Consider the following 16,224-nt stretch of genomic DNA (forward strand, 5'->3'; position numbering starts at 1 on the left):
TTAGATTCTACATATAAGTGAGATCATACAGTATTTCTCTTTCTCTCTTTAACTTATTTCACTCAGCATGATGCTGTCAAGGTCCATCTGTATTGCCACAAAAGACAAGATTTTCTTCTTTTTGTGGCTAAATAGTATTCCAGTGAGTGCGTGTGTGTGTGTGTGTGTGTGTGTGTGTGTGTGTACCACATTTTCTTTATCCACTCACTGATGGATGAACACATAGGTTGCTACATATCTTAACTATTGTCAGTAATGTTGCAATGAAAATGGGGAGGCAGATATCTTTTCCAGTTAGCATTTTCCTTTCCTTGAGATAAATATCAAGAAGTGGGATTTCTGGATCACATGGTAGTTCTGCTTTTAATTTCTCAAGGAAACTACATACTATTCTCATAGAGGCTGCATCAAGTTACATGCTCACCAACAGAGCAAAAGGGTTCCCTTTTCTCCATATCTTCACCATCACTTGTTATTTCTTTTTTTTTTTTGATAATAGTCATTCTAACAAGTGTGAGGTGGTATCTCGCTGTAGTTTTATTTTTTTAGATTTCATTTATTTATTTGAGAGAGAGAGAGCATGAGCATGAAAGGGGTAGAAGGAGAGAATCCCCAAGCAGACTCCCTGCTGAGAATGGAGCCTGACATGTGGCTTGATCCCATGACCCATGAGATTGTGACCTGAGACCAAGAGAGTCAGAAACTCAACCAATTGAGCCACCCAAGCACCCCGACTTCACTGTAGTTTTGATGTGCATTTCCCTGATGATTAGTTATGCTAAGCAAATTTTCATGTACCTGGTGGCCATGTCTATGTCTTCTTTGAAGATAAATTTTTTTAAAGTAAAAAATTATTAAGCACCTGCTATATGAGTAGCAAGACACCATGAAGTAAACATTGGCCAAATACATATCATTGATCAAAAACTATGAAATGTAGATAGGATATTCAGGTTCATCTGATAAGCCACAAGGAAGAAGTGCAAATTAAAAAGTGCTGGACAAGGTACTTAATAAATAAAGAATGAATGAATAACTAAAGTTTGTGAATCCAAGAGTAATTACTATCTATGGCATTAAATTTGACTTTTGAGAATGTAATTGACATGGTTAGGAATTCACCCATTTAGAGATGTTCATTCCTGAACATATTAAATTCCTTATCATACTGATGCTTCTATGAAGTCCCCCTTTACCAATAGAGATAGGGATAGAGATATAAATATATTTATATTTCTATAAGTTTTGCAGTATTGCAGATACATACATCTAAAGACCGACTGGTTAACTTTGAACAGTAAGATACTTATGGGAGATCTGCATAGATGTGATGAGCCTGGGAAGATTCCACACAGAGTCAGTCATGGGGAAAATTTCTCCAAATTCTTCTTCCTATAAAACCTTGAATTGTCATGTATATTTTTATTTTTATATTTCTATGACCATCAGTTTCTGGCATATAATAAAATATCAATAAAATTATGGATAAAAACAACTAAGCAATTAAGAAAGGAATGAAAGAATCTGTCACAAGTATTAAATACCTCTAGTCCTTGATGTGGAGATATATATAAATTTGGTAATGTGGCCAACACAAAACTATTTGCAAATAAAAAGCATTTCATTCCACATAGTCCTGTCTATAAGAACTGCTCTGTAGAGGTTATACAGGAAAGTAATAAAGTTGTCCAAAATAAGTTGTCCAAAAATAAGTTGTCCAAAACTTTTAGGTATTCCATATATTTTCACAGTGATTATTTTGACATTAATCCTATTATATGTTCTAGATGGGATATCTAGGGAAACTATGAATGAAATAATACTAAGATCCCAGTCTTTTTTCTGTTGCAAGATTCTGTGGTTGAGAAACACAATCTCTTTCCCCTAGATTAAAGTGAATTATCTCTGAGACAGCTTATGTCAGTCTTTTTTCAAAAAGATACCTGAAATCTTTTCCCAAATATGCTTAGTTCTCACTCCATAGATGACAGGTTTGAGGGCAGGTGGAACAACAACACAGAGATTGGCCAGGAGAATGTGAATGTATACGGGAACATTCCTGCCAAACCAGTGGGTCAAGAAGGAGAAAAAAGCTGGAGTGAAGAAGGCTAGAATAACACAGATATGGGAGCCACATGTATGAAGTGCTCTGAGTGTGGCATCCTGAGAAGGAAGGCAGAGGACAGCTTGGAGTAGTCTTACGAAGGAGATGACAATCAGAACAACATCAACAAACACCACTGATAGAAGAATTAATCCAAATATGTTTACCTTTATATTGGCACAGGCCAGCCAAGCAATTCCCATGTGCTCACAGTATGTGTGGGGGATTATATGGCCTCAAGACAAGAAACACCAGAGGGATAACCAAAATGAAATTGACGACAGACAGCACAACAAGGATGAGACCAATCATCCTGTTCATGAGAATCAGGCTGTATCTCAGAGATTGCTTGGCAACATGGCGATCAAAGGCCATCGCCACCAACACAACAGTCTCCATGGCAGTGAATATATGAATAAAGAACATCTGGGTGACACAGCCCCCAAGGCTAATCTCCTTTAAATTAAACCAGAATACGCCCAACATTTTGGGGACAGCGGATGTGGACAGGCCCAGATCAATGGAGGCTAACATAGCCAAGAAGTAAAACATAGGCTGATGAAGATTGTGTTCATTCTTGATCACAAACAGGATAGTGATGTTCCCCACAAGGGCAATCAAATACACACAACAAAAAGGAAACCCAATCCAGATGTGAATCTCTTCAAGGCCTGGAACTCCCAGCAGGAGGAAATAGGAGGGGTGGAATTTGGTATTATGTGAGGGGGATATCCTCTCTCTGTTTTGGAATTGCAGAGAAAACAAATTATCAAATATTTAAAAAGTCAAACCATATCCAATAAAAGAATACAATAAACTTGGAGTGGTGATCAACAGGAAATCGTGAAGGAGATTTTATGCCAAATTTTAAAATATGGATTCATTCAGATATTAAAAAATATTAACAATTCTACTAAGTGTAGTGAACAAATCTGAGAAAATCTGATTTTATAATATTATTTTTTGGGAGATGAGACAAACAATATCCAAATAAAAAATAAGTGTGTATGGGTATACATGTATATGTACAGATGTCATGTATGTGCATATTCATATATATACCAGAGAGTTTAAAGTGACTTAAAGAAAAACAAAGCATGATGATTGGATACTAATGAAGTCGGTGTCTATTTAAATTTATCAAGAGGGAAGTTCCCTCTAAGAAAGTGATATTAAGCAGATAAATGAATACAATATGGGGATGATTTAGTGTAAAGTTAATAATGAATATTAAATGTTTTTTATTTGAGTATAGTTGACACACAATGTTACGTTAGTTTTAAGTGTCCAATTTCTATATTCACCACAAGTGCAGCTACCACCTGTCCCATTTCATCACTATTATAACATCATTAACTATATTCTCTGTTCTGTGCTTTTTATTCCTGTGACTTATTCATTCCATAACTTGAAGCCCGTATCTCCCACTTCCCTTCACCTATTTTGCTCATCCCGCCCCCCCCCATTCCTCTCCCCTCTAGCAACTATCAACATTAAAATAAGTTTGAGACATGGGATGACACTTGGATTTGAATCTGAAAAGGAGCCCTGTAGGCCATGAACTGGAAGTGGTAATTGCTCTTCTCTGATAAGGCTGTGAAATAGGGCTTTAGGAAAGCTGGTGACTCTCTCTGGGGCATCAGGTAGTCGGTTTGTGAGGAGTAAAGATTTTATTTATTCATTTGACAGAGACAGAGACAGCGAGAGCAGGAACACAAGCACGGGGAGTGAGAGAGGGAGAAACAGGCTTCCTGTCGAGCAGGGAGCCTGATGTGGGACTTGATCCCAGGACCCTGGGATCATGACCTGAGCCCAAGGCAGACGCTTAACGATTGAGCCACCCAGGCGCCCCGTGAGAAGTAAAGAAGGAAATTGAACTCCTCCTCCTCTTTTTCTATGATCTATGGTGGTGTAGTAAGTTGGAGCAAGGTGCTTCTGCTTGGGAGGTTCCGCAAACCCCTCAGCTCAGTGAGACTCGGGTAAGATGGACAGATGAAGGAAGTACTTGTTTCTGAGGGCTTTCTCAAGTTTTCTATAGAAATTTCTATCAAAATTTACTCTAAAAATTCTGGATAACAAAAACAAAAGAATGTACCTTATTTTAAAATATGCTGTTTGATCTATACTTAAATACTAAGAGACTTTACCCCTACCAAAAATATTTAAATAATACCTACCTTGTGCTCTTCTGTTCCTCACAGCTTCACCCCTATTTCAGGGGTTTCTTGTTTCAACTATTTCTCAGACCTCCTATCCCTCATTTCCAGTGCCTGGCTCCCAGAACCCAGCCTTGAGCAGCACCACCTGGCATAGGCAGGACCATGACTCTTTTAGGATCAGACTACAGCAGTATCTCCCCTTCAGACTTCACTGTATTTGTCATGCCTACAGAGGAAAGTATATACTTGTGCTGCAACAGATACCCAAACCCTAGCCCATCTCCCATAGAACCCTTAATCCCTAGGGTTTGGAAGCCTCCTCTTCCTGAAAAAAGATAGTTAATTCTCCTGTGACTCTACTTCCGAACTATGGGATCCATGGTTGCCACCTTGCATTATTAGTTTCTATTCTGGCCATCCCCACAGATTCTATCCCCCAGCTTTACCTTTGCCCTAACAGCATTAAAATTTTAGGAGTTGTTGATTTTGATTTACAATAATAGAAGCAAGGTAAAATAATTGGAAATGTATAACATAGGCTGGAGAAATAACAAGTATAAAAATAATACTAATGCCATGACCTGTAAACGTGGTACTGAATAGCAGTGAGGAGGAGGGCTCTAAGGCCTTCTGAGCTATCTTTCTCTAGTTTAAATTAGGGGGAATGGCTAGACAGTGCACATGCCAAATCTTTTGGAATTGTGTAATTGTGTAATTAGTGGAATTTCACAGAGATTGGAACAGTAGCTGGTTTTCAGGTCCTCCATTACATATTGCATTCTGGATTCATACAAGAGATTCAGTATCTCCTCCCCTAGGATCCAACATCATTGTGACCTGGAAGCAGCAGCCCTATTCTACCAAGTCAGAATTCAGAGCTCAGACATTCCTTCTCATGCTGTCTAAGCTTTATGTCCTTTCTGTTCAGATCAACATATATTAGGTTTGCAGGGTCTAGGCTACACCACAAGTGAATAGGTTTACCCAAGCAGGACAGCAGAATAATTGGTGTGAAGAGGCTAGGAATCCCCCATATATGAGTGGATACAGCTTAGTGAATGCAATATGGAAATCTGAGAAATCCATGAGAAGTAGGAGAATTAGACAAGGGAAGGAATGGCAGATAACTAAATAATTTACTGCCATATGTGATGTGGTAACCTGCTAGCATGATCCACCTCTCAACATTCTTCCAGTATTGACCTATCTGTAGGCAATTTTCATGGTATTCTGTGGGAGACCAACTGCCTATCCAAATGGCCACCTTGCAGGGAATCTGAAAGATTAACTCTTGTCAGTCTAACCACTTATTCCAAGGAATGGCTTCTATTTGTCTTACCCAATGCCATCAAAAACTCAGGCCATTTAAATCCATAATACTGAGGGTGTCCTCACTGACATCATTGAAGATAACACTGGTGGATATCATGAATGTATTCGTGAACACCACCAACGGATAGTTTATAAGGAATGACTTTATTCAGGGTGTTTATGTCATGGTGCAAGTGGTTCATTTAATTCTTCATGGGAAGCAGGCACTGGGCACACACAATTTGTCTTTGTATCAGCCTTTCCAGTGGTCTCTTGCTCCAAGACCTGTGGAAGATATAAGGCATGATATAACAATTAGATAAGGTTTGGATATCTTTTTTTTTTTAAAGATTTTGTTCATTTGACAGAGAGAGACACAGCGAGAGAGGGAACACAAGCAGGGAGAGTGGGAGGGGGAGAAGCAGGCTTCCCGCGGATCAGGGAGCCTGATGTGGGGCTCGATCCCAGGACCCTGGGATCATGACCTGAGCTGAAGTCAGATGCCTAACAACTGAGCCACTCAGGCGCCCCAAGGTTTGGATATCTTAATGGTAGTGAGTTATCTTTTCAGTGCTTAAACTGGTATTCAGTAGTCTATATTTGGAAGTCAGTATCTCTGATTTGTCATTCAAGTCATCAGATAACTCTAGGGTCCTAGGAGGATCTTTGGCACGTAATTCCCCCAGGGTCACATCTGTGGAATAACTGGTTGACAATTCTAATCTCTTAGGGATGTAGTACAGTTTTATAATTCTCATTGCCCTCATCTTTCAGATGGTTCACATTCTTCATTAATATCTTCTGTGTGCCATGAGCTAAGTGATCAGTGAGTGCATGAGCTCCAAACCCTTTGACAATCATAGAGAGAACCTCTACAATCCAGTGTATTTGCCATAAAACAGAGTTGGGAACACAATAAATCTCATCACATGTGTTTCCTGAATCAGGGAAGCTCACCTGTTAATTCAATGAACTTACTTGGTTCCCCTTGCAATTATCAACTACACGATGGGAGGAAGAAGATGGGAAATCACAGCACCATATGTGTACCATACACAGTAAGCCTCACTTCTTTTCCCATTAAATGAGGACAAAGAGCAGCCTAGCAATGGTGTGCTATCTGAGTGACCCTCTCAGTCTCAGAATGAGACTCAGGGAATTCACTTGTTTGTTTCACCTTGCTATGACATAGAGATACAAGGAAATTTCATCAGGAGACTCTTCAATGCATTTGGATTTTGAAATTGTATTTTCTTCTATACAAGGAAGCATATCTCCTTCTCCCACATCAAGATGCTAGTTTAGCCTGTCCCTCAATAAATCTATGACATTTTGGTTAGGTCCCATAAGAGCCATTAAAAAAATAATAAAACTGTTTTGGAATGCTGTCTCTGTTTATGAGAGATTCACCACCACAAAATTGCACGTATTGGAAAACAGGTCACCATAAATATTTGATGACCATCCTCCCCATTCCATTCCTTAACTTTACTGTTACTGCCACTTCAAACAAACTGTTCCTACCTCTAAAGTGGCTCTCTAATCTCCATTCACTTGGCTCATTTCCAGAAGGCCCACAGTTGACTGACCAGGTGCATAGCTCACTAAACTAATTGTGCCAGACAGCACAATGACCAGGCCTTTAGGAAAAAAAAAAAATTTTTGTAAGACACTTATGGAGAAAGGAGTAGTAGCACAAGTGTGAATTTTTCCTTATTAATGTATTCTAGAGTGGTATGAAATGCTTTGTGGGGCCAGAAGTCAGACTCTAGGAAAAGAACCCTGACCCTTGGGCAATGGGACCTTAAATTATACTAAATCACCAGTCCCTTGCCTGTGATAGCAGAGACTGGGATCCAAGATAATAAGATGGACTAGACAAGATGTCCATCGACAGATGAATGGATAAAGAAGATGTGGTATATATATATATACAATGGAATATTATACAGCCATCAAAAGGAATGAGATCTTGCCATTTGCAATGACATGGATGGAACTGGAGGGTGTTATGCTGAGTGAAATAAGTCAGTCAGAGAAAGATATGTATCATATGGCCTCAGTGATATGAGGAATTCTTAATCTCAGGAAACAAACTGAGGGTTGCTGGAGTGGGGGTGGGGTGGGAGGCGTGGGGTGGCTGGGTGATAGACATTGGGGAGAGTATGTGCTATGGTGAGCGCTGTGAATTGTGCAAGACTGTTGAATCACAGATCTGTACCTCTGAAACAAATAATGCAATATATGTTAAGAAAAAAAAAAGAAGAAGATAGCAGGAGGGGAAGAATGAAGGGGGGGTAACTGGAGGGGGAGATGAACCATGAGAAACGATGGACTCTGAAAAACAAACTGAGGGTTCTAGAGGGGAGGGGGGTGGGGGGATGGGTTAGCCTGGTGATGGGTATTAAAGAGGGCACATTCTGCATGGAGCACTGTGTATTATGCACAAACAATGAGTCATGGAACACTACATCAAAAACTAATGATGTAATGTATGGTGATTAACATAACAATAAAAAAATTTAAAGGAAAAAAAATAATAAGATGGGCTAGACAATTGGCTTCTAACTTTATTCCACCAGCTCACATTCATTATTTGGGGGAATAATAACTAGAGTGATTAGGGCCTGTGGTCCAAATAATGCTGATTCAGCAGTATGTCATGTGAGAGACTTGACCAGTCACCCCTTTCTGCCACTCAGCATCAGGGGATGAGAATCAGCACTTCTCTGGCATCATCCAAAGGCTTGCCTCCAAGCCTTGTTGTTGATGATAACATGGCTGACAAGTGCCCTGATCTGCCTTTTGGGATACTACCAATATCAACAAGCTTGAGCACTTAACAGTGACTGTTTTGCTTGGCAATGTGTTAGAGGCCAACTGTATTTCTGGAATGCATGCATGGAGCGAATCCTTCAATTAAACCTTGCTTTAAACTCTATTTGATTATAGATCTCAAACTTCCTTAATATCCCACTTTATCTTTATTATCTATGATGCAGACAAAGTCTCCTAAAACTTCTTTTGATTTCAGTCTATTTGACTTTCCAGCTGGTGAATGAACTCCCATTTTATAGACAGGCAGTTATCCATCCATACGTCCAGGCATCCATGCATGCATACATCTATCCTTCCAACAAATATTTATTTAGCACCTGATATGTTCTAAGAATTGTTCTAGTAAACAAACAAACAAAAAATCATGCTATTAGATTGATTTTCTTTCTCTTTAATGAGTTCTGTACTTGGTGCTAAAATCTCTGTTCAAAAACTTTTTATTTTTCTGTTTATTTGACAAGAAGTTAACCTCTTTAACATTAATGACTTCATATTTTATCATTTTTACTGTAAAGATGATAAATAATGTACATGATTATCAACAGAAAACTACTTACATTTAATTATCATATATCAATATAATGTGATGCTATGTAGCTTTCAAAGGAAATGAAGAGACACACATAAATGTCTCTTGAAGGAATCACAAGAAACGTATTGGACCTTACTTCTGGCAAGAGATCTGGAGAATAGAAGTCAGTGAGAGGAAATACACTTTATTAGCTCCCCTGTGAGAATTTTTTTTAATTAGTTTATGTTTTCTGTTTTTAACCTTTTAATTGAAGTATGACTGACATAAAAAAGCTATACATATTTAATGTATATGACAATGAGTTTGGGAATAAATATACACCTGTGAGACCATCACCAGAATCAATGACATAAACATATCCATCACTTCTGGGGTGCCTGGGTTGCTCAGTCATTTGAGCACCTGACTCTTGATTTTGGCTCAGGTCATGATCTCAGGGTTGTGAGATCAAGCCCTGCATCAGGCTCAACGCTGAGTGTGGAGCCTGCCTAAGATTCTCTCTCTCTCTTTCTCCCTCTGCCCCTGCCCCTGCTCATGCTCTCTCTTAAAAAAAAAACAAAAACAAAAACAAAAATCACTTCCATAAGTTTCCTCCTGCTTTCTTTACTTAGTATTTACGTTTTCCTCAATTAGAACACTTAGTGTGAGATTTACTGTACCCTCTTAGCAAATGTTTAAGTATACAATGCAGTATTGTTAACAATAGGCTCTTCAGTGGTTTTCAAAAATAATAAAAATATAGTTCAATTACCCCAGAATTTAGCAGCTTAAAACAATAAGCATTTCTTATCTCACACATTTTCTGCATATACAGATGAAAAATAAGCAAGGTAAACATGTTCCACACCTTCAGTCATTAGGTAAATTTAACTTAAAAACAATAGGATACCAATAGACTCTTGCTAAAATGACTAAAATTTAAAAGACTGACCATACTAAATGTTTGTGAAGATGTGGAACAAGTAGAACTTTTATGCACTGCTGGTGAGAATGTAAAATACAACTATTCTGGAAATCATTTTGTCAGTTTCTTAGGAAAGCTTTATGTATATCTGCTCTTCCATTCCTAGGCTTTTACCCAAGAGAAATGAAAGTATATGCTTGGTCAAAGACTTGTGCATGAATGCCCATATCAGCTTCATTTGTAATATATAAAAACTGCAAACAAAGGAAATGTCCAACAACAGATAATTGGATAAATAAATTTTGGTATATCCACGAAATGGAATACTGCTCAGCAAGAAAAACGTATGTGTGATTAACACAAGAATTTGATGAAACTCAAAGTGGTCATGGAAGCAGCCAGGCTAAAAAGATTACATTTGGTAATATTTCATTTATATAAAATTCCAGAATTTTATAGAGCTAATGTATAGTGACAGAAGCATGTCAGTGCTGTTAGGTTTAGGCAATGGTTGGATCACAAAGATGTAAAAGGAAATTTTAAAGGTGATGAATATGTTAATTAATTTCATTGTAATCTAGGTAATGATGGTTTCATGTGTGTATACATATGCAGCAATGCCCATTTTTATCAGTGTTTGTACTGTAATTTTCTAAGAAGGTAGGTGCTCAAAATATGTTTGTGGTATGTATGAATAAACAAATGAATGGGCAGCATTGAATGTTTATTCCTTGACGGAAAATACATTTTCTAGCTTAACAAAAATCTATGAAGTTCTAGGGACAGTGCTTTTACTAGAAATTATCAGTGTTTTTGAATAACTTGTATGGTCCCTTTTTTCAATTTTATCTACTAGCTGGGAAATTCTTCAGGGACAAAACTGTCTTACGTATTACTCTCAAATGGCACTGAATTCAGTACCACGCAAATAACACAAAGGCATTAGCAATAGTTTTATTGGATTTAATTAAATTGGTTTGTGGGTGCTTTTTAAAGAAAAGTTTTCAAGTTGATATACAAGGTGTTAGAAAAGTATAGGAATGATCCATTAAGAAGAAGATTGGTTGGGTGCCTGGGTGGCTCAGTTGGTTAAGTGTCTGCTTTCAGCTCAGGTCATGATCCCAGGGTCCTGGGATCGAGCCCCACATTGGGCTCCCTGCTCAGCAAGGAGCCTGCTTCTCCTTTTCCTTCTCCTCCCCCAACCCCACAGTGCTCTCTCTCTCTCTCTCAGTAAATAAATAAAATCTCTAAATTAGTTAAAAAAAGAAGAAGATTGGTTAGTCACTGTCAAATCACATATCCACTGTCGTATGATACGGATACCCTCTTCATCTATGAAAACATTTTCCTCTCATTATGTCGGGGTTTACTTTTATCTCTTTCTTCAGTGGTCTTTTGCTAAGGAAAAGTTTGAGCATCGCTTCTTGTATTTGTTTAGTCTTTATCCCATAGACAATAGGATTCAGGGTGGGTGGCAGAAGCAGGTATAGGTTAGCCACAAAAATGTGAAAGCTGTGGGGGATTGTATGACCCCCAAAATGGTGGGTAAAAAAAGTGAAGAAGACTGGGACATAGGTGATGACTGTAGCACAGATTTGAACAGTTTAGGTGCTGAAGGCCTTTTAACGAGCCTCTGCGGAGAGAGGCTGACCACTGCCCAGAGAATCATGGTGTAGGAAACTGTGATGCACAGGATTTCAAAGCCCCCAGTCAGAAGGGCAACCATCAGACCGCAGATGGCATTGACTTTGATATTGCCACAGGACAACTTGGCCACAGTCATATGGTCACAGTAGGTGTGGGAAATTGTATTACCCTTGCACTAGGGCAGATGTTTAGTGACTAAAAAGGAATGATAGGTATCACACCTGGAAGGAAGGTGAGAAATCCAGCCTTGCAATGATAGAATTGGTGAGGATAGTGGCATAGTGTAGATATAACAGATGACCACATAGCAGTCCAGGGTCATTTTCATGAGCACCCTAGATTCCATCCTTGTGACAGTGTGGAGAAAGCACATCTGGACCAGGCAAGCTTTGAAGCTGATATCTTTGAGATCAAACCAGAACATACACAGCATTTGGTGTACAATACTTACACACTGAATAATGTCAGTGAAGGAGAGTAAGGCCAAGAAATATTACATGGACTGGTGTAGGACCTCCTCCAGATGAATGAGATAGAGGAGCCCATAATTCCCCAGTATAGTAACAATGCACATGAAACAAAATGGGGGAGAGATCCAGATATGTGCACTTGCTAGTCGAGGTGCTCCATTCTATAAGAATGATGCCAGAGTCAGTCTAGTACAGTTGTAATCATGCATGATGACCAATTAGAGGGTATGTTACATTCTTCAACTTTGATGTCAACTTTGATGTCTCTCTGAAAAGAAGTTTAGGCAAATGTATATTGATTGCTTACAATGCATTAGTTAATATTATAACACTTTTGCCTAAATCATCTCAATTATCTTAATTACCTCATGAGAGGTTGTTTATTGTATTAAATAAGGGTAAGTATTATTACTGGATTATAGATGAGGAACTGATATTAATGTGGTATCATTGATTATAAATCTTGAAGCCAAGATTCTTGGCTCCTTACCATGAAGATATATACACATATTTATATTTTATATATAATACGTATATATATTTTATATATATTTACATTTATACAAATTTTCCATACTAAGTGCCTTAAGCCCTCAAACTCTGTTCCTAACTAAGCATTAGTACATTCTTAGACCAATGAGATAGCTTCAAATAGTGAACATTAGGATGGCTGAAAGTCTTTTTATTGTGAACTTCCAAGTGAATTATAAGGATTTCTCTATTTCTGAAAATGGATGTGGGTAAGGAGATCTGCTTATCATCATGAGTATCAACTATTCTTCAGGTTATAAGATAGGAGATTTCAAAACACTGTCAGTTATATTCTTGGTTATTCTCCCTATAATGTACATAGTTTGATCAGCAATGAATAATGAAAATGGACTCATTAATTAAGGAGACTTATTAATGTCTTTACATGCCTAATAAGTGGAACTAACAGCACAAATCTACTCCTACCGCATCAGGTGCTCTCAGACCACTATAGCCACATTGCTCCTTAAGGATGCAATGCTCCTAAAGGATCTTCCTTTCCAGCTTCATGCTGGGCTCCCAGTATTGTTAAAAAAGCCTAAATGTGATTGAGCCCTTTAGGTCTGCCCAAGACTTATTACTGAGTGCTGCAATATGTCGCTCACTAAATACTCTTTGAATGAACTGAAAATTTTAACAATCTTCCTATTTTCAGTCCCCAGTCCTTCTCTGTCTACATCTATATCTTTTTTTTTTTTCATGGACAGTGTAACAATGCATGACAATGAAGAAAGCAAAATCACATTTTGTGACCCTGAAGAATATGAATGCACAGGACCTAGGTTCGGGAAATGCATGTGCTTTAATCATGGTATGGAAGAATTAGCATCCTCACCCATACTTACAATGGATAGTGACTGATTATCACTGGGTTAGGAAAGAATGATGAGGTATAGTACTTTTTAAATACGGTCATAATTATTCTACTATGAACAATATGCATCCTTAATATTTGAATTGAGAGATACAAAATGCTGCCTATAATCAGTAATTTACCCTCCCACATTTATTTCCTCTTCCCTTACAGAACCCCAAGCTCCTCACTATCCTCCACCTACAAGCAGAAATGAGATGAGGAACAGATAGGACTTTAAAAACAGCAGTACTTAAAAAAATCCCAATATACGTAGGGGGCAGGGATTTGCTGATTTTGAGAGTAGAATAAAGCTTTTCTGAAAATGGGGCAAAGAGTTAAGATTAAAGAAATGTAACATCTGACCTTCTTTCGGAAGTGATTGATCTCTGTAGGGGAGGGAATTTTCCCTTTCCCCTCTAGGTTCTTTGGCTGGTCTAATAATTAAATTAACATGGAACAGATTAAGAGGAGGAAAACAAATTAACTTCCTATGTATGGGGGGGGTCCCAAAGACACGAAACCCACTGAGAAGGCAATTGAGGCTTATATATAGTTCTGGGATAAGGAGAAGGGGGTTAGGGGTTTGGAACTTCAAAGGGAATGAAGGCAATTCACAGGAGGTGGGAAGAGTCAGTATTTGGTAAACAAAAGTTTGCCATACGATGCCAAATCTTTCCTATGTAAAAAAAAAAAAAAAGTTATCTTTGGAAATAGTTCTCTTCTTGGTACTTCTCTTAGGCAGTTAAGGGAAGGTTAAAAGCTCTTCTTAAGTCTGTTGGGCCTTGATTGTCTTCAGAAAAGTATCAGCATGCCAAAGAGGCATTTCTGAGGTGGCCTGCCCTGAACCCCATCATCTCCAATATAATATAATACAAAAGGCAGGAGGAGCACCTGGGTGGCTCAGTTGGTTAAATGTCTGCGTAGGGCTCAGGTAATGATCTGAGGGTCCTGGGATCAAGCCCCACGTCAGGCTCTCTGCTCAGTGGAAGTCTGCCTCTCCCTCTCCCTGCCGCTCCCCCTGCTTGTACTCTCTCTCTGTCAAATAAGTAAAATAAAATAAAATAAAAATTTTAAAAAATGCAAAAGGCTAATATCAAGATGAAAGTCTGATAGGATTCTATAAGCGCCTTCCAAGACATAAGTATGCTCAATTAAAACTGCATGCCGAAGAATTAATATCAGTATTTGAAAGTTCCTATTTATGTGAAAAAGAATTTTTTTTATGTTTTATTCAAATTCCAGTTAGTAACATGCAGTGTAATTAGTTTCTGCTGTACAATTTAGTGATTCAGCTCTTACATATTCCTTAATCCCCATCACCCATTTAATCCATCCTTCCACCCACTTCTCTTCGGATGACCATCAGTTTCTTTTCTATAGTCATGAGGCTGTTTCTTGGTCTGCCTCTTTTCTCGCCCGTGATTGTTTTATACATCAGCATTAACAGATGAACGTTTGCAATCAATTTTGATGATAAGGAACAGTAACTCTGAACCCCATTTATACTTAAATGAAATGTTATCACACACACACACACACACACACACACACACAAAAGGATCCTCTTCTCTCACTAATATACCTGTGTTGCCAACAAAATGTATTAATTATTACTATATTTTTAATTTGGTTGGTAAAAAAATATAGAAACTGTTTTTTGTATAATTATATAATATCCTTAGTTTTGCCTCTTGGCTTGCAAAATTTAAATTAATTACTATTTTGGCACTGAGCAAAATTGTTGCCAACCCCTGGTTTGGAGAACTATGTAGAAAAAAAAATTCCTTCTAACTCTGGAAATCTTATACTTCATTTTCTTTCTCCAGATATCAATCTAGTATCAGCTTTAATTTTGTCCTTTCAAAAATGATCTATACTTCTTTCTTTTTTTTTTACTGATTTATAATTTTGAATTTTATATGTGAATTTTTTTTCCAATCAGCTTAAGTTAGTAGTTACCTAAGTTAATATCCAGTCTTTACTAATACAAAAATTAGGCAATATGAATAGCTTAGAATGAAAATTCATCTAAATTCAAGGAGGTAAGGTCTTGGCTATTAAAGAGAAAATGAAAACTCACTGAGCTCACAACCTTATCATGGAGAATAGTAAGCCTTTAGTAAGCAGTGTACAGTGTAAGTCTTACAGTGTAAGACTCTGTTTCATTCACAGATTTATCTTGCTGCCTGTAACAAGACATCTAGTAGGTATTCAACATATATATGTAGGGTGAGTGAACAAATGAATGAATGAATAAATGAATGAATGGGCGAATAAATCCAAGTTCACAAAATATAGATTTAATCATAAAGTGAAAGGAGCTTGAAAAGAAGAGGATAAAGAGGAAGAATGCATCATTGCATAATTGGTGAGGGAGATAAAATAGGCTACATAGGGAATCTTGAGGAATATATTCACACATGATTTGGTACTCTATTAGAAGACCTAGGAACTCTCTTACTCTTCTGTTTCCTTGGTTATAGAATTTTAGTATGAATTTATTATGAGTGTGACTTTTTAATCTAGCTCATCCTCCATTTTCAGTATAGCAAGGCTGCTATGTACACATTTCTATGAAATTCTCTTTCTTTGTGATCAGAATTCAAACCCAACGTCTTTTAAGAGCTTAATTCTGGTGAGGTATAATTGAAGCTAGCAGGCAATATCTGTGGAGAGAAAAGAAAGGAAGGTAACAATGCAGAATGATAGTTCCCTGGCCCAGAGAGGCAATGGTGGGCACAGGTGGATTGATCACCTATGCTTTCAACATTAGGAACTTTCTAGATTCTAGGAATCCAGGATCCACGTGATTATTATCCTCTGTCAACCTGATAATAAAGAGCCACAGTGAGAGGCAAATGAGCATTTATTT

At 37.9% G+C, this 16,224-nt stretch overlaps 2 pseudogenes; both read right to left on the reverse strand.

The window, feature by feature from the left end:
- Nucleotides 1-1,920: 1,920 nt before the first annotated feature.
- LOC114219296 (olfactory receptor 52E8-like) lies at nt 1,921-4,415 on the reverse strand (annotated as a pseudogene).
- A 6,761-nt stretch (nt 4,416-11,176) lies between these two features.
- On the reverse strand, nt 11,177-14,787 carry LOC114219298 (olfactory receptor 52N1-like; annotated as a pseudogene).
- Between the last annotated feature and the right edge of the window lie 1,437 nt (nt 14,788-16,224).

Source organism: Eumetopias jubatus, unplaced genomic scaffold (genome assembly GCF_037043125.1).
Source record: "Eumetopias jubatus isolate StellerSeaLion01/CBP00866 unplaced genomic scaffold, mEumJub1_p1.0 scaffold_13, whole genome shotgun sequence".
NCBI classification, from domain to species: domain Eukaryota; kingdom Metazoa; phylum Chordata; class Mammalia; order Carnivora; family Otariidae; genus Eumetopias; species Eumetopias jubatus.